The sequence below is a fragment of the Strix uralensis genome, chromosome 1 (genome assembly GCF_047716275.1).
Source record: "Strix uralensis isolate ZFMK-TIS-50842 chromosome 1, bStrUra1, whole genome shotgun sequence".
Taxonomy (NCBI): domain Eukaryota; kingdom Metazoa; phylum Chordata; class Aves; order Strigiformes; family Strigidae; genus Strix; species Strix uralensis.
The window spans coordinates 145,606,278-145,627,715 of record NC_133972.1 but is presented as its reverse complement, the minus strand read 5'-3'; positions in this window follow the sequence as shown (position 1 = coordinate 145,627,715).

The following is a 21,438-nucleotide window of genomic DNA, read 5'->3' as shown; positions in this document are numbered from 1 at the left end:
TTGAAGATAGGGAAAAAACAAGGATCAGCTAAAATGGAAAGTGCTTCTGAGAAAAGAGAAGTTTGCAAGAGGATAAACTGCACAAGACTGAGAAAGACATTAATCATTTTTACTACATATCACACTTGTCTATTAGAACTATCTTAAAAGAATACTAATGCCAGATTTAGGATAACTCTGAAGATGACTGGAAATTACTGGAGAGTGACAACACATATGCCTAACAACAGTTGCTACAACCTTCTCTCCACCTCACCTGCCTACCTTTGTATCTTGGATTTCTTTCTAGTCTCCTTGTTGGGCTTAGGCATAAATGTTTTAATGCCCCTTTTTCTATCAATTCCCTCTTTCTTCTTGCTCTCTTATTGCTGCTGTTCATGAACTCCTTATCATGGAGCAATATGATTATGATAACCTTCAATATATTAGTCAGTCACAGGAATATGCAGTTCACTTCAGCATTTTGCATAATGCAATCTCTCTGCTTAATATACCTTAAATCTTATTTTTAATTAGAAAATAAAAATCTTTGATTTAAAATTTTTAGATGGTTGCATATCTACAGAAAAAAAGTGATTTGCATGAGATTTATCTCATCCAAAAATCAGAGAAGCAACTCATTGCACATGCAAACAATTGAGCGTTTGCATAATAAATAAAGTTGCTGCATTAATGAAGTACTGTGGCTGAGATTCTCCACACTCAGAAAACTTGACAGCCTAAGACTTCTGTTTTCTTTCAAGGACAGACTTCTGTGTATGTGTTATTTAAAGGACCATATCACATTAAAGCATTTCATACAAAACACATCTATATCAATTCAGGACTTAACATACATGATGTCTTAACATTATTAATATAACCAGATATATTTTCATCTAATGCTAGGTTCATTAGTAGCATAGACTTGATCATCATGACAGTTTATTTTTCCATGTGATACTGTTAAGTAATTGAATTTGTAAAAATATTCCTTGGAGTGACCCAACTTGCCTTGCATACTCTAGTTTTATGGTAGCCATTCTCATCAGTGGTAAGATGTTGTGGTTTAAGCCCAGTGAGCAGCTAAGCACCATTCAGCTGCTCTCTCACTCCTTCTTCACTGACCTTCCTGCATAGGTGCTTCCCTCGCTCCTACTCTCCTCTCTGCTGCAGGTTCCCAGACATTTTTTGGTTTGGGTTGGGTTTTTTTCCCCCTTCTTAAATATGTTACCAGAGAGGTGCTATCACCATCGCTAATTGGCTCGGCCTTGGCCAGCGGCGGGTCCAACTTGGAGCTGGGGAAGTGTCTAGCATCTTCTCACAGGAGCCACCCCTGTAGCCTCTCCCTCACTACCAAAACCCCACCACACAAACCCAATACATAAGCCTACTTGCAATGCATGTCAGAAGATATTATCTTCTCCTAAATTACACTGAAGGCATTTATTAGAATTGGAAAAGTGAAGAAGTATATTTCCATGCTATAGTACACATCAGTTTTACAAAGCTGTCCTAATTCAGTAGTATTTTTCAGTATAAATTGTAATATTCCCAGACCCAAAGAAATAAAGCAGTGCTGAACATAAGCAGGGAGCAAATTACAGCAGGTATATTTTCCCCACAGGCTTCTCAGGCCAATACTACACTTCAGTAGTCTTCATAACTACTTTCCTCCTTCAGTGTTACTCTAACAAATACACTGTCATCAGCTTACAGCTACCTGTTCTGGAGCCCATTGACGTTCTACAGTTCATCCAAGTGATCGTAATTTACAATATGAATTACATTCCCAGGAAAAGAGAAAGCTCTCAAAATTATTCAGAAATTATTATTTTTGGACAGTGTTTTAGATGTCAGTCACAATCAAATGAATGACAGAGATACCTGAGAAAGAATAAAGGCAAAGTCTGAACAGACAGGAATAGCTTGAAACAGAACCATAAGAGTCTAACACATTTCCCACTATAATTGCCTCTGAAGGAATAGAACCAGAACTTAATCTTTATTTATCTAACATGTAAAATGGATTGAACTAATGAGGTAAAAGAGAAGTGTTAATACCTTAGTATTTTTTCCATCAGAAGAAAACTAAGAATTTAGGTCCTCAGTATAGTTTTAACATTTACAAGTCTGAAATAATTGCATGGAAGTTTTTTCACAGGACTTATTTCAGGCTCAATAACAGGATGTTAGAAAACTGTGCAAGATCTACACAGGTGAAGCTATTCATATATGTAAATATTTATGTAACTACGGATACAAAAAATATGATGAAGCTAGATGGGTAAGAAAATGTTACCTAATGCAACTCCTTATAAGACCAGTTTTATTTATTTATAATTTTGCTAAACCAATCAGGCTGAAGTCTTCTACACCAGTTAGAATCCCACATCTCAGACTGAAATAAGTTTGCTTCTGATAATGCTTAGATCAAACTAAGTCAGAAATTAGTTCACTGACTCACAATATCACTCTTGCTTTCATTGGCTTTCCAATAGTTTAGCCAAACTCATAGTTAAACTATCTAGTTTTCTTCACTCTGTGATCTTTACATTCTAAAGAGAACATTGTGAAACAAAACTGTTCATACCAACTTGTTAAAATGCATCTTAAGATTAAAATATTAGTTGGATAGCTTCTTCTGTAGGAAGAAAAATATTAACTTCAAAGTCCTAGATAGGAATGCTAGATATTACCATTTTCTCTACTGAAATGAACAACAAAGATCAATCATTCTTGAATGAAGGTTGAAACTTACTGAAATCCAAAGAGTAGAGATAAAATGAATTCCAGAAAGGCTTACAGTTTTATTATGGAGCCAGGGAACCAAAAAAGAAGCTCTTGGCCAGAATCAGGGACATATAAAATTACTCAGGAATTTATGCTACAGAGACAAAAGGGGTTTTTTCTGGATCTGATTGTAGTGCATGCCTGCAAAAGAAACAAGACAAGAACTAGAAGCTGAGAGAGAAAGCACCAAAGCAACACAGGATACAGCCACCTTCTTCCCAGTGCATTGACCCAGAAAAGCAAGGAAGAGGCAGAATGCTTTTGGTTAAGTGTTGCCTTAGATAATCTTGGGTCTAAGTGCTAAAGGGGTTCTCCCTTTTTCCATCCCACTGACATTCAGGAGAGCCTTATTTTACACATGAGACTTGAAACCACCTTTAATTTTCACCCCTAGCAAATCTGTAAGGTACAGGATCCCATCCTGTCACCTCTCACAAGAAACATATTATTCTCACTCCAAACAAAACAGCAGACATGCAGCTGAACACTTTTTTTCTCATAGCCAAATTAATTTGGGAAGCTTATAATATACCTGCTCTGCCACACTGTACGTAGCACGTGCAAGTTGCATCACAAAAGGTTCAAAAGTAAAAATAAGTCTTTTCCTAACAGCAAATTATATCAAACACCAAGCCTACACTGTATACTTTAACATGATTTGCTTTAACATTACCACTATAAGCTTTTCTCTCACTTCTCTTCAATATAGTATTTTTCCTTCCTTTTTCTTTCTTCCAGCTGGCAAGCTAGCACCATGCTTGAACATTGCAAACAGGTGCTTTAAGATAATGTCAAAATTCACTCATTAACCTCTTCTTTCCCTGATACTGTCTAGGTTTTTTCCCCTCATCTCATGTAACAATTTGTCAATGGGTCAGAAATCAAGAATTCAAAATTTGGGTTCACTGTTATATAATACTTAATTTTTCATTGACTTTAAAGGTCTCCAGAGCTACCTGTAAACTCGCACTGTTTGAAACCCCTAAAGCTTACAAGGACCAAAAAAAAAAAAACCAAAAAAACACCCAACCAATTATTTCTATGGGATTTTGACAGGTCATACACATATTTGAATAACATCCCATACAATTCTTACCCTAAAGTAATTGTACAAACATAATCCACTACCCTAAATGGTCTGGGAAAAGGCTACTCTCAGTCTCTATGAAATGTTTTCCTGGGTGCATGTTATAATCAGCTACAGATATGGTAGTCTTTTGAGTTGAAAGCACTGAAAGTTATTGTCATTCTTTGTCACACACCAGGAACATATGGCATTTGGCTCCTGATTTCCTAGCGTGAGGATTCCAATTTTTAGAAAAGTTTTTTTCAGTACGGGGAAGAAGATTGTCAGTAAGTGAAAATTTTGCCACAGTAACATAGGTGTATTAAGAAATTGATGGCAAAATTAGTCCAAATAAGTCCTCCACCATTAAGCAAATATCCTAGAAGCTGCGGTGAGGGTCGATGTCCAGTCCTGAAATGGCACATGCAAGGTATGTCTTGGTTTGATGGCTTTGTCTACCTGATTCCCTGTGATTCAATATGCAGCAGACTAGGCTAGGGCCATATAGTCCCAACATACTAATCTTGGCAAAGAAACAGATCAAAAAGTTCCCATTTTTCTTGATCGCATCCCTATCTCTGCCCATATGTTGCTGTCTGTGCTTTCTTTTCAGAAGGTTATCTGTTAGCTTAGATCAGCCCAGTGATTCAGTTTTTACTGCAGACAGAAAAAAATTGTCAGCACAGCCAAGGAGATTGTGAAATCTTGCAGAGAGGTGAGAACAAAGAGTAGGAGAAGCCACTTCATCAATTACTTCATAATCTACTTTTGCTGCTAAATCCAGAAAATCCTGAAGTACAGCCCAAGCGGAGCCCACAAAGAAGCAATGTAGTAGCTAAACAGACTTAGTCCAGGTCATCAATCAAATGTATTAGTCTTTCTGTAGATCAGATATATTACAAGCCGTTGTAAAAATTAAGCAAGCACAACATTCTGGCATTCCCATAGCTGAGTGAACGTATCAGGGACATTATAGCTTTCATTTACTTATGGCAGAAAACTTTTCAAGACAACAGCCAAAATAGCAAATATGGGTAAAAAAAAAAAAAATCCTAGTACGACTGAGGCCAAAACCAAGCTTCTACAGACCACAGAAGGAGCACCGGAGGTATTTAAATCTTTTGCAATTTAGATGAGACTGTTATTCTTCACAGCCTGATTTCATAAAGCTCTTTTCTTCCTACCATTAGAACAGATTTTCATGGACTGCTGAGCCCAAAATATGTAAGCTTACAGCAAAAGGCTTTAAGAAAGAAATGGCTGTTATTTTCTAAGCCCAAAAAGAACTGTTCGGGCTCCTTCCACCCAGTGCTGCTCACAGAGAATGGTACAGATCCTGTTGGGATAATCTCAATTCCAAAATTACAAAGTGAAAAAGCCCCCAAACTACTACCACTTTTTATTTCATACTTTTAGATAATGAAAATTTTGCCTTGGTACACAGTAAATCTTAATGGGAAGATAGAGTTTTCTACAAATTAATCAGCAATGACAGATGCCACACTCTAATTATAACACTGAAATGTGCAAAGAACTATAATGAAAACTGATTACTATCCACATAATTTCTACAATTTTAATTATAATAAATACTTTAAATGACTGATTATGCAAGTATGTCACATTTGCCTACGCCATTCCTCATCATAAAAATCACACAGCAATACAGTTGCTATGCTCTATATTTTTGTTCCATTAGTTTACTTATTCCATGCAACTTATTTTAAATTTCTTTTTCTGAATCAGAAAATTTAATTTACATGTTACTTCTGTATGAAGATGCTTAAAGTAACCCAAAATATCTCATCTGTACTTAAGCCACAAATAATACAGAAAAAGAAACATATAAGTCTTACCCCTTTGAAGAGAAAAACAATGAATAAACCAAAGACAAACACCCTGCACAAACTTCTTTCTTCTCAAAAGCCCAATAAAAACTAACAAGCCCTGATATATGTCCAGAAAGTCACCATGAAGGACTGATTTCAGGCTATGTAACAGAAAATAGAGGGAATCTCAGAACTCAGGAACTCTTCAGAGAAAGTGGTATGTCATCTGAGTAAGCAGATTCTCCTATGCTGTCTTCAACTAAAATATTTAAGAATGGTGACAGATGAATGGAGTTGGGTTATAGAGGCCTGAAGAGCTCAGAAAGGAAAAAGATATACACAGAACAGAAAGAAAGTTCCCTCCTCAAGAAAAGATTATGGGTTCCCCTGTGAAGGTCGGGCTGGCAGAACCATACTTGCCTGGGCATTGAAGTTCCATTTTGAGTTCAAAGCTCCCATTACAACCCTAAAGTAGGTGAAGAGCATGATATACAAAAGCTCTCTTAGCATACTAGGTCTTAAGAGTTATAGTTTTATGTTTTAATCATAGAGAAAATGGCTAGATAGAATCTCAAAAGGGCACTGAGTTCTTCATTTGGTATCAAATCAGTTTCAGCAATACCAAATTCAAATATAAGCAGTACTCCTAATACACAAAGTGCATGCACAGTGCACGCAAGTTATACCTAGGCAAGCACAAACACACACACAGAGCTAATTTTTATCAAATAGGAACAACTCCCCTGCATGTTCTTGGACAGGTGGTGTAGGAATAATAATTCTCTTCTGCACCACTCCTCCGAGTGCTGCTGCACCCTAGCTCTGCACACACACACCCTCACATGCAAAGAATTTTGTGTGCACATGCTTAATTCATGTCTATACAAAAATAGCAGTGTAGTGGTGTTGCCTCTAGCTTTCAGAGGCTGGCTCATAAAGCTTTATTGCTTGATAAAACATTCACTTTACCACAACAGGCTTTGCACATGTGTGAATATGTGTCTCTTTTTAAAACAACACTGTATATCCTTTGGTGTTCAAGTCACTTTGTAAAAATCCAAATTGACTATATTCTGCAAATGTTAATGCCTATTCAGCGCTATAGGACTGAAAGGTGAAAGAGTGTGTTCTGATGAGACTGAGAGAAGGGTGGGGAGAGATGCAAAATATTTAAAGAAAAAGTTTTGAAAACATAAATGCCTAAATTGGCCCAGATGCTTAACGCTTTTGAGTGTCCCTGGGCATACAGCTTGTGCCTAATGAAGCAGTATTAGTATAGCCTTTGGATGTACACAACGCAATCAGTTGTCCCTGACTCATCACTGGAAATAATTGGGCCACACTAAAGGATATTGGATGAGTGCCAGAGATATGTGTCATTCAAGGTGTAAATGTCATAATTATTTCAGCTAGGAGAACAAATGTGCAAAATAAACCCCTTGTAGATGCTGGCAACATAAAGTGCATTTTTGTTTTGAAGACAAATGCATTTAAAAATAAAACTTTATTTGCTTCTCAGAGTTGCAATGTTCCCTGTTTTTATCCATAATTTACTGTCATTCATTACTTAATTCATTTTAATTCTGGTAAATTAGTTTTATTTTCTAATCCTTCATAGCAAGTCGATGTGACAGATGGAAAACTATCAGTATTAGAGCTCATATTCTTCACTGTTCAGGGATTTTCATGGGGTTTTCAAACAAGAATGGCTGCAATAATTATCCTGCTTGTACAAGATGATGTTTGACCCAGAAAGGAGCAGCAATCATTTGACAGCATTAAAAATAAAAAGTTGTAGGGTAAAATCTCATCTCTTCTATTGCTGTTGAACTGGATGCAAGCTTTGTCACCAGACACACAGAAGTCTTAACCTGATTATTTCAAAGTGCCACAGTGCTTCAGCTCATAAGAAAAAATTCTGCTTCTTCAGCGTTCTTCTCTGCAGCCAGGGTAACCCTGCCTGCTAATCCACCTTAAGGATAGCAAGGAGCCTACTACAGCCTTGAAACAAGCAGATGCAACAGTTTAGCTGAAGCACTAGTGGTTGATTATTTTAGGTGAAAAAGTTTCAGATATCCCAAGCATAAATACAGGCTGGGTGATGAGTGGATTGAGAGCAGCCCTGTGGAGAAGGACTTGAGGGCACTGGTGGATGAAAAACTTAATATGGGCCATCAATGTGTGCTTGCAGCTCAGAAAGTCAACTGTATCCTGGGCTGCATCAAGAAAAGTGTGGCCAGCAGGTTGAGGGAGGTGATTCTCCCCCTCTGCTCTCATGAGACCCCACCTGGAGTGCTGTGTTCAGCTCTGGGGTCCCTGGCATAAGAAAGACATGGACCTATTTGAGGGGGTCCAGAGGAGAGCCACAAAAGTGATCGGGGGCTGGAGCAGAGGACAGGCTTAGAGAGTTGGGGTTGTTCAGCCTGGAGAAGAGAAGGCTCCAAGGAGACCTTATAGCAGCCTTCCAGTACTTAAAGGGGGCTACAGAAAAGATGGGGAGGGACTTTATCAGGGAGTGTAATGATAGGATGAGGGGTAATGGTTTTAAACTGAAAGAGGTCAGATTTAGATTAGATATCAGGAAAAAATTCTTTACTGTGAGGGAGGTGAGACAATGGAATGGGTTGCCCAGAGAGGTTGTGGATGCCCCCTCCCTGGAAGTGTTCAAGGCCAGGTTGGATGGGGCTTTGAGCAACCTGGTCTAGTGGAAGGTGTCCCTGCCCATGGCAGGGGGGTTGGAACTAGGTGATCTTTAAGGTACCTTCCAACCCAAACTGTTCTATGTTTCTATGATTCTATGATATAATCCTTCCAGTCAGTGACATCCCTGTACAAGCATTGTGTTTCATCATGGTGCATGGAAGGAGGATGAGACACAGGGAGCATAAAATGAAACAGGGAAGTTCAGACTGGAAATACAGATGATCTTTTTCCACATGACACTGTTTTGAGTAGGAGGTTGGATGGACTAGAGAATTGCTGAGGTCCCTTCCAACCTGAATTATGGTCCTGCATCTGCAGAAGGAATAGGAATATGGTTATAACTAGGACTGGCTTTGTGCATTTGAATGAATCGATGAAGGAATAGCTGCTCTACTCCATCTGAAACCAAAGTGACTATACCCCTTTTTGCTATAGTTTCTGATAAAAAGCTGACTTTGTAGCACACATGGATTTTTTAAAGCCCTGTATAAAAAATTAGTCTTTATGAAAATAGACACATACAGAGTAAAACACATGTACTCCTTGTACAAACTTGAATTGCACATTCATTTACTATTTCTTCAATACTTATAAAAGGTTTTCAGATTAATTGAAGAAATGAGACATCAGGGGAATCTGACCTTGACATATCCTTGGTTTCAAATGAAACAAAAACTTAAGAGCCAGAGTCATTTTAGGTACTATATATAGTTTGAGTCTCAAACCATGACATCTTTAAGTTGGTTTTTTTTGTTGTTGTTTTGCTTTGGTTTGGGTTTTTTCCTAATGTAAAAGTTCCTCTCTCTTTCCCACTTCTGTTTCAGTGATCTGAAAAAACAGGTGAACATGTCAATGTGCCATAGATGCACAATGAATTCAGAAGAGGTAAAAGATAATTATTTTCTTGCTCCTTTGATTATAAAAAACCATGCTATTACCTGTAAAAAACAAAGAACATAAACAGGAGTGTGATTTTAAAGTTGACAAATCACTTAAATCATTTAATAACATCCTAGATATTTTTCAAGCGTTCTAAAGAATTTGATAAGAGATACATAATTTTCTCAAAATGAACTGCTGACTCAGATTCCTAGAAGTTATTTCTTTTGGCACAAGTTTGTATCTTCAATCGTCTACAACATCTAGAGCTCAGTTTAGCTAGGATACTAAATGCTCACTTTCAGCACGTGGATTTTTAGCTTGTGTTAGAAAAGCATCGATCTCGTGGTTTATGCTGCTGTCCTCAATGCTGGCCTGGGGTGTCAGAGTTGGGGCCAGAGCCCTTTATCTCACACACATTGCTTAACGTGACAGCAGTGGATGTGCAGTGAGGACTCTGATCAGGGAGAAGATCCAGGCTCTAACCACAGGTTGAGATGTTAGAACCTGCAGCATTGCAGAAAGCATACAGCAGGTAGCAGGATTTGGGCTTGGGGCAAGTGGAGAGCAAGGAAGGATTATGAAACATAACTGCATTCACAAATTCTGTGTTTCTTACAATAATTCTCTTTTGAAGCCTCTTTTCTTAGCCTAGAGGGCACTGACTGTTTTGTTGCTTAGGGGCACACTTTCAAAGAACAACCTGTGCACAGGGCACTCTTCAAGGAAGGGCAAATATCTGTGGAAACATCACAAGCAGAAGCAGGCCTTCAAACTGGATCTGCCACATATAAATAAAATTTTAGCATCCTGGTGTTTCCTGATGACACTCTGCAAATTTACTAGAACAGAACCATAGATAGTGTCGTCAGGAGGGTCCAAGGTAGGCTTAGAACACTGCCTCCAGAGAAGAAAGTCAGAAGATTCAAAATAAAGATATGAGAGACAAAGATCAACAGTATTACTAGGACAAATGAATTTTAAAAGCATCTATTATTAAGCTGTTGAAAAAACCCTGACATTTTGCCACTATACAAGATTTTAAATATTCACATGATGAAGAGTTCATGAGTAAAAAAACAACTTGTGATAGCCATTCCCTGTTTAAATCTTCAAAAGGATCAAAGACCTCTTTGTCTTTTGCTTTGTGCTCCTGGAACTGGTATCAGATTTTAGCACTGTCTCTACGGTTCTGAAAAAGGACGATCATTGTCAACACAAATTAAGTTGCTGAATTTTTTATTTCAATTCCATACTAGTGATCAAAACACTTCTATTCTTGACAGAGATTTCTCAGGAAACAAGACTGAAGCACTTATATATTCCAGCTCCAACAGAGAAAGACAATCAAAGAGAAGGACAAGCACCCAGTAGGGTACTCTGAGGAAAGAGATGAAGGAGAGCTAACGCTTCCAATTACAAATGCAGAAACAAGTAAATAAAATCCCAGAAGTGTTATTAACTGGTGTTATTTTAAAGCATTTTCTTTCGACAGATTGAACATCTCACAGTTACAAACTGGTAGCTAATGAGCTTGACATGTAGTTTCTGCTTTGGTACTGCAATAAGCAGGGCCCCATGAGGTTCCCCCTAAAACTACAGGAGTGAAGGGTGTGGGATTGTTTTTCAGAGCAACCTATTCCCAGTTTCACCATCTTCTATCTTGTGTTTAATATTAACATAAAGCTTACAGAAAAACCAATAATTATGCATCCAGTAAGAAAACCATGCATAAATATTTCTTATAACATTATTTTACCAGTTTCTCCTCAGAAGTCAGTTACAGAAGAAAGAAGCCTGAAGCCAGGAATATGCTAACTAAGGTTTACAGATAGTAATCAAGAGACTTAAGAAAAAGAGAGAAAGGAAAGGGTTTGATTCCCTTCATTGGAAGATGATATCCTGGTACTAATTCACAGGAAAGGACAAACAGGCCATAAACAGGAAAGAGAAATACAGAAAATTTCATCTGAGACTGAAGAAGGAAAGTCTTGACCCAACCTGAATGACTTCAGTAAACACCTTCCCAAACACAAGCAGAACTGCAGCTCCAAGAGCTCGCAAAGATGCACCAACCCTAAATGATCTTTTTAGCCAGGTTTGAAGGCCAGGTTAGATGCTGAAACTGCTAGGGAGAACCTTTGCTGTTAAATACATTTCAATAATTTATTTTATATTTTTTAATAAGTTTTATTCATTTTTCTAAATCTGTGGTGTTAAATATATTTTATTTTAAATCCAGTTACATGTAACACAACTGAATAAAGAAGGTATTCCTCCACATTGAATCGGCAATTTTGTAAAACATTCTGCATCATCTCCTCCTGTTTTCCCTGAGTACTGAGTTGTAACGATTTTTCCTGTCTCTGAGCTGTACAGCCAAGCTCTGTACCTATGCAACCATCCCCAAAGATAAAGGATCAGCACGGAAAGCTGCTGCTTGTAACAAGGTATGGGACCATAGCTAGGTATTTCCTAAATCTCAGTGTGCAACAATTCAGTGTAAAAAGTGGTATCTCAGGGAAAAACTGAGGGGAAAAGTGACTCTTTGCTACCCCATAAAAACGCCTAATACATAAATGCTCAAAGAATAAGGTGGATGATGAATACTACAGAGATGCTGGCCTTTGTTACAGACAGCTGTGGGAGCAGGACAGGAACTACACTGCACCTGACACAGAGCAGCACTGATGTTCTCCAGTTCAGGCAGCAAAACTTCCTAAACTTCCAGGTACTACTGAGCTAATAAAATGTTTGTCTGTTCTTGTGATCTTTGCACATCACTAATCCCTATTCACACAAGAGTCTTAGCCCTGATCTCTCTTGTCTCTGAACAAAGAGTAGTTCTGTCAAAGTAAACAGGTGAAGCAGAGAAGCTGAGATCATAATCAGGCCAATTAATGCAAGGTTCCCATAACTTCCATCAAAGTGCCAATCATGCATTGCTAATGACTGGAGCCTCATTCTCCCATTTGTATCTTTTTCTCCCTGCCCCCCCGCCCCGCCCTAGTCTTTATTATGTTCAATCCACTAAACATCACCCACATTTCTTAATCATAACACATCTCTTAATTAGACTTCAACCTAAAAAATTAATTTTTTCTGTGATACTCCTGAATGCACTGCTAAAATGTTTCTAATTAATTCAAATACTTTACTCACACTGATGCAGGGTGGATCCAGGTTCTGTCTCCTTCCCATTTCAAAGGGCTTAAAGATTCTCAGTGTTATCATGGATCACCTCCTCCTAATCCCCGGCCCAGCATCCTTCACTGACATCTTCCAGGATGTCAGAGGCAGAAAATCTTTTCTTTTAAAGTTTAAAGACAATAGCTCCCCTTTTGGACAATGATAATGTACTTATACACTACATAAATTTTTTCATAATATTTACCAGATAACTGATGTAAATGAGTAAATTTTGAATGGACTTGAATTTCTGTTTACATAAAAAAAAAAAGAAAATTTCATTTTCTCAGTAGGAGGGTGGCACTTTCATTAAGTCTTTTTATCTTAACAATCTTTTATTTTCTTTCTTATGGAATAGAAAACACATATTTTCTATCCTGTAACCTACTGGAGAAGAAAAACTCACAGGAGATTTGAGTTTGAATCTCCTGACCAGGAAGAACTGAAGTTCAGTCTTCTTTGTCCTAATGCATGCTTTATACTCTGACCTCCTGTATATAAGGGGTGGTATCCCTAGTGACATACCTCAAAAGAAAGCAGCTGCTATATTTAAATCTAAATGCCAAATTTAAATTGATGCATTTGACGCACACTGATAACAATAGATCCGTGTCAGGGAAGAGAGACAGAGACAGACCTAAGCTCTGGACCTTAACCAACATGAATCCAAATTGAGGTGTTTGGTCTTATTGAATCTAAAGTATTTTTGTCCATTTACAGATAAGTATTTAAAAAATGGTGCACCTGGGAAGCTTAAATACCAAAATCCAAGTAAAAATCAACAAGGATTTTTCAGTCTCAACATTTTGAATTGAAATTCAAGCCATAGGAATCTCAACTTATGGGAAGGTTGGGATATTGCTTGAGGAATGGCATAATTAAAATTTAACATATTCTTTCACAAAGGAGGCTGCTATGGATGAACAAGAAAGAACCTTTCAATGTCAGAGACAATAAAATATGGTTTATTTTAGAAAGTTTAAGGGGTTTCTTTAGCTATTTTGAATTATAAAATATCTTAAATACAAAAGATAAACATTAATTTCTAGAAAACAGTTTCAGTCAAGGTTGAAGAAACACAGTGCAACTATAGAGCTGAAGATATCTACTTTATCTATTGCTCTAGAAGGTAAGCATTATAGAACTGTGTGAGTTCTGTTTAATGGAAACACAAAGCTATTGCTATCAGAGGGGAACTTAGTCTTTTCCAAAGCAGCTTATTATAAGTGAAATTAGTAGAAGAGTGGAAAAAAAACTGAAAGGTTTTTTCAGGTGGGGGGATCTTTTGGAGCTTTGGAGGGGGGTGCCTTATGAAATTCAGGATAATTAATTTGATCCAATAAAAGGTGGAGTTTGCTGAACAGACTATGATTCATTAGGAGTGTTTAGAGGTTTTCATTCTTCATTTGTTCAAGGTCCGACAAGAGCAGACATCGTAATAGTCTCAAACCAGAAATGTTCACTTTTTTATTTTTTGTAGTGTCTCATGGCCAGGAAGATAGAGCTCCTACATGGGTAAAATGATAATGCAGGACATTTTACCCTGTGAAGTGGGAATATATAGGAGGCATATACTGCCTAAAAAGAAGGTATAAATCTCAAATTAATCGAAGAAGAGCAGAGGGGAAATCTAGATAATTAGGTACTGGGTTTTCAGCTCCTTCAGTTTTAGGCCTCAAAGACATTTTTCACTGTTGACAACAGGAAAATATTATCCTGGACATTTTGCTAGCATTTCAGAAGATTAGACTGAAGAAAGTTCACAAATATCACTATGAATCCCAAAACACTTTGGTATAATCGGAAAGAAGGTCCTAAAAATGTACAAATAGATTCCGCAAGTTTACCAATATCCTTGTGCTTGTGACTCATGTTGCAATTTGACAGAATAAGCCTGCTCTATCCACATTTAATACCAATTATTAAAATTTAGCAAGCAAGTGCACTTAAGCAAGCATGTTACTATGCTAATTATCTTGGTAAAGTAACTATCTTAGTCAAAGATATACTACACTTGCAAGGTAAGGTCACAAGGAAGGCTACACTCATAAGTTCATAAAAAAATTTAGCAGATAATCAAATTAAATTTTGAGTTTTATGCTACAGGGCAAGGGATCCTGCATGCTCCTTTGATTTTGCAGTGTACATTTTTCCATCTACTCTGTCTCAGGGACCACCTTTGTAGCTTTGGATTAATCAAGCAATTGCAAGTATTTAAAAAAAAAAAAATGAACCACCACAAATCCAAATCCTCTTTTGGCTTAAAGATTGTTCCATTGAGTCATATTAAGAAGTTTCAAATTTGAAAAAATCAACTAAGCAACTATAGATTAAGTAATCTTTTGAGAACACAAAATCTGAAACATAGCTACGATGCATTCTTGGAAAACACACCTTCACCTTCTAGCTGACTCTACTGATCCACAGTCAGTAGTAGTAGTCTGTTGTGAAAAAATTCTTTAATGAATGCATTTTCTCTGTGAGTTTTGAACATGTCTGTTAACATTAGTGTTTTCAGCATTTCCTAACATGATCTGGATTTCTGTCTGATGAAGAATTAAGGGAAATAGCAGCATATTCGTAACTTCTCAGGATGACATTTGTCCTAAAAACACAAGTTGCCTTTTATATTTTATCGAAGTCTATGCATAAACAATTAAAGTTTTCCCAGGTTTAAATCATACGGGCCTCAAATCTCAGAAGGGTATATATTAGTACGAGAGTGGCATATGGAATACTATCAGCACCTGGAAGTTTTCAGAGAGAGAGAAAAATTGTTGAAAAGTATTCCTTGCATAATATAAAAGATGGATGACATTCTCATCATAAGCAGAAACAAACTGAACAGCTGTCCACCTCAGAGTACTAACTTCAAGACATAGACATCAGGACATGGTCTAAAGAAAGTGCATTTCATGAGTCCAAAAAATGGTGTATGCCACCTACAGATAGTAAATTCATCAGAGGCAAAATCACAGCGAAAGAAAAAACCTCAATAACACAAAAACCACCTAAGGTATGACAATATTTATATATCATTAATTATTACATTTCTCTCAGGCGTTTCAGGCTATTTCCAGGCCTTTCATTACCTCCTGGAGAAGGATATATTTATAATATGAATATTAGGGGAGCCTAGAAAGCTACTTGGAACTATTTATTCATTTGGCAAGACAAAAAGTAAACCTTTTATGCAATGCTTTGAATATCAGAGATAGACGTGTCTCATAATATAAAAGGTGTTAAAGATTTGCCAGCTTGTTATGTTTCCAGGTCAGAGAGTAAGAATGAAAAAAATTATTCTTGTTTTGAGAATTGTAATTTTTGTAAGAATTAATATATATATATACATTAAATTAGATTTTATGTGACACCTTGAACAGATTACATGACTTTGGTATTATTCTTCCATGAGAAGACAATGACAGCCGAAACAGCTGTCCAGCTACACACTGGGGTTTAATACTACCAGTATGTGAAATAAATGGTCTAAACAGAATGAATTTATCCCTCTTCTACTGGGCAGACTTTTCTTGACAAACACATACCAGAACAATCTGGTTTTAAGGAGTTTTCAAGGGAAACTGTTACTTTTGTAACAATGAGCAATAGTGAAATTTCACAAGCAAGAAACTGAGTTAGGGAGAATGTGATCCTGTCCCTGTATATCCTACAGGGCTAGTTAAAACATTGTAATGAAAGACAATCCTACCAATTTGGAGCCCACGGTATAGAGCAGAGCAGTCATCACTGATGAGATACCAGTGGTTGCAGCTATCGAAACTCCTGCAATGTTGGTGTGTGCTAAGCAAGAGAATCCAGTCATGAAACATGAGTTCTTGTATATCAGGTGTGCCTAGTTATGGTATAGGGGAAATACGTGTTCAAAAGTCTTGTCGTTGGACACCCCCAATCTGTAGAATTGTATATCTGTCTCTGCTCCAGAATTCTCCACACAGCCACAGGTAGTCAACCATATAAACCCTACAATCTTGCAAACCCATGCAGCAGTGTCCCGATCCAATGTCGGGGGAGGTTTCAATATGATCCCAAGAGTGAAATTAAGGCACAAGTGAGGTCAAATGCTGTACACCCAAAACAGTTTTTATTATTAAAAGTGAAGAGTGGTAGCGATAGGACAGAATCGAAGGAAAAGACAGAAATCAAGCAAGCATCCAGAACAGAGTCGCAAGAATAGTCACCAGCATAGATGGATCCAGTGGCATCCTGTGGGTCCTCAGTCTTCAGTTCTTTGATGGTGGGTGCACCTGGATCTAGCAGCGTCCCGTTGGTCCTCTTTGGTGGTGGGTGCACACACAGCAAAGTTTTCTGTTGCCTTTTAAGTTCAACTTATCAGCTGATTAACATATCTGCCCACCTTTAGTTTTTCCTCTGGTCCCACAGGTTTTTGCTGACTGTACGCTTCAAGCAAGGCTTCTGGGGCAGAAATGCTCACCTCTTATCATTTCATTATCAATGCATGCATGGTGTCTGGCGTACACAATAGAGCCACAAATGGCTACAAGATGGAGCCAGTGATAAACATTTGGTTTCACTCACTCCATGTCTCCCCCTTTGAAGATCATCTAAGGAGTTTGACAATGCACCTGCAAGGGATTGGGGAGTGCATCCTTTGATACACTCCTGCTTCCTTGGGTGACATTCCTTAGTCTAATCCAAAGGCCTTAACTCGTCCTTGAAGTTTGCACAGAAACAAGTAAGCTTTGAGACAACCATTTGACATTTCAGTCTCTCACAACCAGAAAAATGTTTTATTCATAATAACGTTTCTGCCAAGTAGTAGTAAGTGCATGCAGTGACCTCAAACAGCTCTGTGGGCACTTGTGAAATGCTCACAAAACCTTACAATGCCTTACAACAACACTTGTCACAAATGGCAGGCCAAATTCTACAAATGTGGAGTTAAAAGACTTTCTGAGCAAGAATAAGACCAAGCATATTCACAGTTCTCCATATACCTGACTTCAAATAGTATGGCAGAGAGAAGCCTAGGACTGTTTAATTGAGTGCGGTGTAATATCACAGGGAATACCTGAAGCAGTATTCAAGAAGTACTGAAATAGGATTAAAGACTATAGAGGGATTACAAGGAGCAACACTTCATAAAATGAAATGTAACATTTAAGAACCAAGTTTCAGGAATGGAACTCACAAATCCAAATTAGGAGCCTAATATCCTTCCCTCTTTGTTAAATAAGAAGACTCAGACTGTTTCAAATATGGTTTACAAAACATGTTATGCTAAACAAGATGACAATTTCTGAGGCAACTGGAAATGCTGGAAAGCTGTCCCACCTCTTCCTGTATTTAGAACATGTTCTCTTTTCATGTTTCACCTGTCAGAGTCCAGAACTGGAACTAACCGAGAGATGGCAGAAACATTTGAAGTGAAATTCATGTTCACTAACTTTAGAACGTATCTCATTTTTATACAGGTTAATCATATTTTTTCTTTAAAACCAGTAGAGAGAAAAAAGTACTTACAAGCATGATTCACTTGACTCACTGAAGACATCCATATTAGCAATGTTGTGTTAGAGGTCAATCTAGATACTAGATCTAGTTCCACTTGAAATATCTCAGGTTGGTTGAGATGAATCCTATAATCACTATCAAAACCAGTATGAGTATTTCATTTTGTCTATATCCAAATACATAAATTTAGGGAAGTAGTAAAAACTAAGTGATGAGTATATCATTGTATTTCCAATTAGTAGATATTGCTGAGATTTCTCATCAATTAATTGTTGTGTTAATTAGACTGCTGACAGAGTTCAGAAAGCCAGCATCTATGTAACCTTAAAAACCCCAGGAGGAACAAGTGAACCAAGAACAGTCAGCAATTTATTTTAGTAAGTCTGCCTTAATAAACAGGAGCATAATAACTTTCTATATCTTTACCAAATCAAGCTCAGCCTTTTTTTTTTTTTTTTTTTCTCACTGACCTGTTGACACATACCCCACCAAATTCAACAGAATCTGGTAGTTGTTTAGAAGTCTAAAACTCTGAGTAGCACAGCTAAAGTCCTGATTTTCTGATCTGGGCATGACAGAAAACATAAGCGTAATCAGGTCTGTGAGTAGAAGCTTCTTGCCTAACAACTCCTTTCTAGACTTAGAGTGACACTAGCAAGGAAGTGATCCCTAGGGTCAGCCTTTTACTGGCTTCTTGGTGTGCTTGCTCAATGCCTTAAATTTTAAAGCTACTTCTCACCTGTGCCTTTCGTGACACAAAAAAATACCTTAGGTGCAATATTGAGATAGAAGCCTTTTTATACGTCCTCGCTGAAGCTGGCTGACTATCGTAGAAATAAATTTGAGATTTACAGGGTCAGATACAATTAGTAAGAGTGGTAGACTCTACAGCTCTACAAAGCTATCTTAGACTCTAGATCATTTCACATTTTGCTCTTTAACTGAAAAATATAAAGTCAGCACATAATGTCTTGTAATCCATTTATTTCAACCAGATACTTCAAAGTATAACCTTTTCTCTTTATGAGAAAAAAAAATATTGTGAAACCACAATAATTTTTATGTAACTGTTTTAGAGTAATTGCAGGATTTGACAGGGGAAGTTCACTGCAAGACATAAATATACACATTTTAGACATCCTGATCATATAAAATTCTCAAACCCCTATATAGTTATGAGAAAACAGATCAAATATTTATTTTCTCTTCTGGCTATACACATTAAAATTTCTTAATTAAAAACAAATAAACATATTTAATCTATACCAACCTTCACTTTAATTGACTGTGGACATGAAATGATTAGTGGGAAAATAACATTGCAATATTGCTTGTATGGATTTTTTAAAAAAATGTGATTTCTTAGTATTTCAAGTTCCAAGTTTTTATTGGGTTAATTAGACCCAATTTGATGGTGTTCCCTTCTTGTCATGATACTCTGATCCAGCAGCTGAAGAAAACATCAGAAGTTGATCATGACAAGACAAAAAACTCAACAAACATTTTTTGCTACAAAAATCGAATCCATCTTATCCATCTTTTCAAATTTGTTACCTCTCTGCTGTGCATGGCAGTAGAGATCAAGAAGGCTTTTACAAATGATGGAAAACAGAATGCTGGTAGGCAGTGAATTTTTACAGATGTGCTTGAATAGAAAGAAAGATGAATTTATAACTAAGGATCCGTTTCCTGGGTTTGTTCTTCAAAAATAGCTGCAAGTTATAATAGAGGAATAGTTGTCAGTAGAGAGATGAAGCTGTCTAAGCATTATTCTAAGAACAAAATTGAAGTGTTTCATGGCAAAAGACTTAAAATGTTTTATGTTCACTTAGAAGCTTTTCCAATATTATAAAAACAATGCACAAAGGAAATTTTTCTATCAGAAAAACTATTAAGGCATGAAGTCTTATTCATGACATTTCTGAAGACACTTCATTTGAAGACCAATACTTTAGCCTAAATAATAGACAGGCTATGTAAAAAAACTGAAAAAAGATTAAGAGGTACATTCCAATCTTACTACAGTGTAATAGAGTGAACTGTCAAATACTCTCATGTGGATGAAAGATATGTTGAAAAATAAATTCTTTCTTGAAAAAAATTTTTAATGTAATGAATATCAGGTTTTTATGCATATGGTAATCATGTAGTTTAAGGACAATGAAAAACCCTTGGGACACAAAATTTTATGAGACCAGTGAAGTCTCATTTCACATCTTAACATTTTAGTTATTTTAACTTATAAATTATTCATTGTGAATAATTTACTGCTTTGTTAAGCTGTTGGAATTTGGGAAGAGTATTTTTTTTCTTTATGAAATTTACTATGACAAGCACGTACCCAACATTACCTTAAATAAATATATGTTATAATCTATTATTTTTTCTGATATGGCCAGACCTTGCCGCAGTGTCTTCAAACTGATAATGAAACTACTCTTCCTTGTTATTATGCTATTGGGGTTTTTAAATCAGAGTATAGAGTGATAATGTGGAAAAAAGAATAGAAACATGAGGGGGTAAAAAAGGCAGAGAAATTAAATTCTCTAACAGATGTAGTGAATGGCCATAAGAAATTACACATCATTCACTGCACTGCATGTCTAGGAAATGTTGGTATCCAACCATGGTGCTCTTACAGAGAGTCTTAGAAATTCACACTAGAGCTGAGTTTATGTGAGCTATACTCACATAAAACAGGGTCAGACTGCAATTAAGGGGTGATGTTATTCCATACTACTGACCTGGTGAACAACTCTGGTAGCAACACTTTTACACACATGCACACACACACATACACACACACAGCCCTTGCTTTTCTCAGCTTTATAATATCTCCTTTATGAACTGCAGTGAGTCTTGGTGATAAAAATGTCTGTGTAAGAGGCTGACACTGAGAAAGGAAGAAGCACTAGTTTTGAAATGCAAGTGTTGTGGTTTGAACTCAGCTGGGGGCCAATCACCATGCAACCAGTCGCCCCCTTCCCCCTCCCCCTCCCTCCCCAGTGAAAAAAGGGCTGGACAAAAAAAGAAAATTCATAGGTGGAATAAAAAAACAGTTTAGTAATAGTAACAAACCAAGAGTCACAATAAGAAGTCCAAACAGGTAACACACAATGCAGCTGCTCATCACCTGGTGACCGGTACGCAGCCCACCCCCAACAGCAATCCCGACTGCATCAAAGATCCCACCAGCCAACCGGAAAATGGAAATGAGAAAGCACATGCCTCCTTTATATACTGAGCATGATGTCACATGATATGGACTACTCCAATGACTGATCCAGGCCTGGCCCTCTAGCTGTGCTCCCTCTCAGCCCAAGGAAAGTTAACACTATCCTGGTTGAAACCAGGACACTCTTCACCCCTTATTCCATAACATTTACGTTATGCTCAAGTTCCAAATGCATTCTAAGGAATCACCACCCCTTTCCCAGGTCTCACAGATATCATTCCCTTAGTCTATGGGCCACCCTTCCACAATGTCTGCTGAGTCCATTTAGT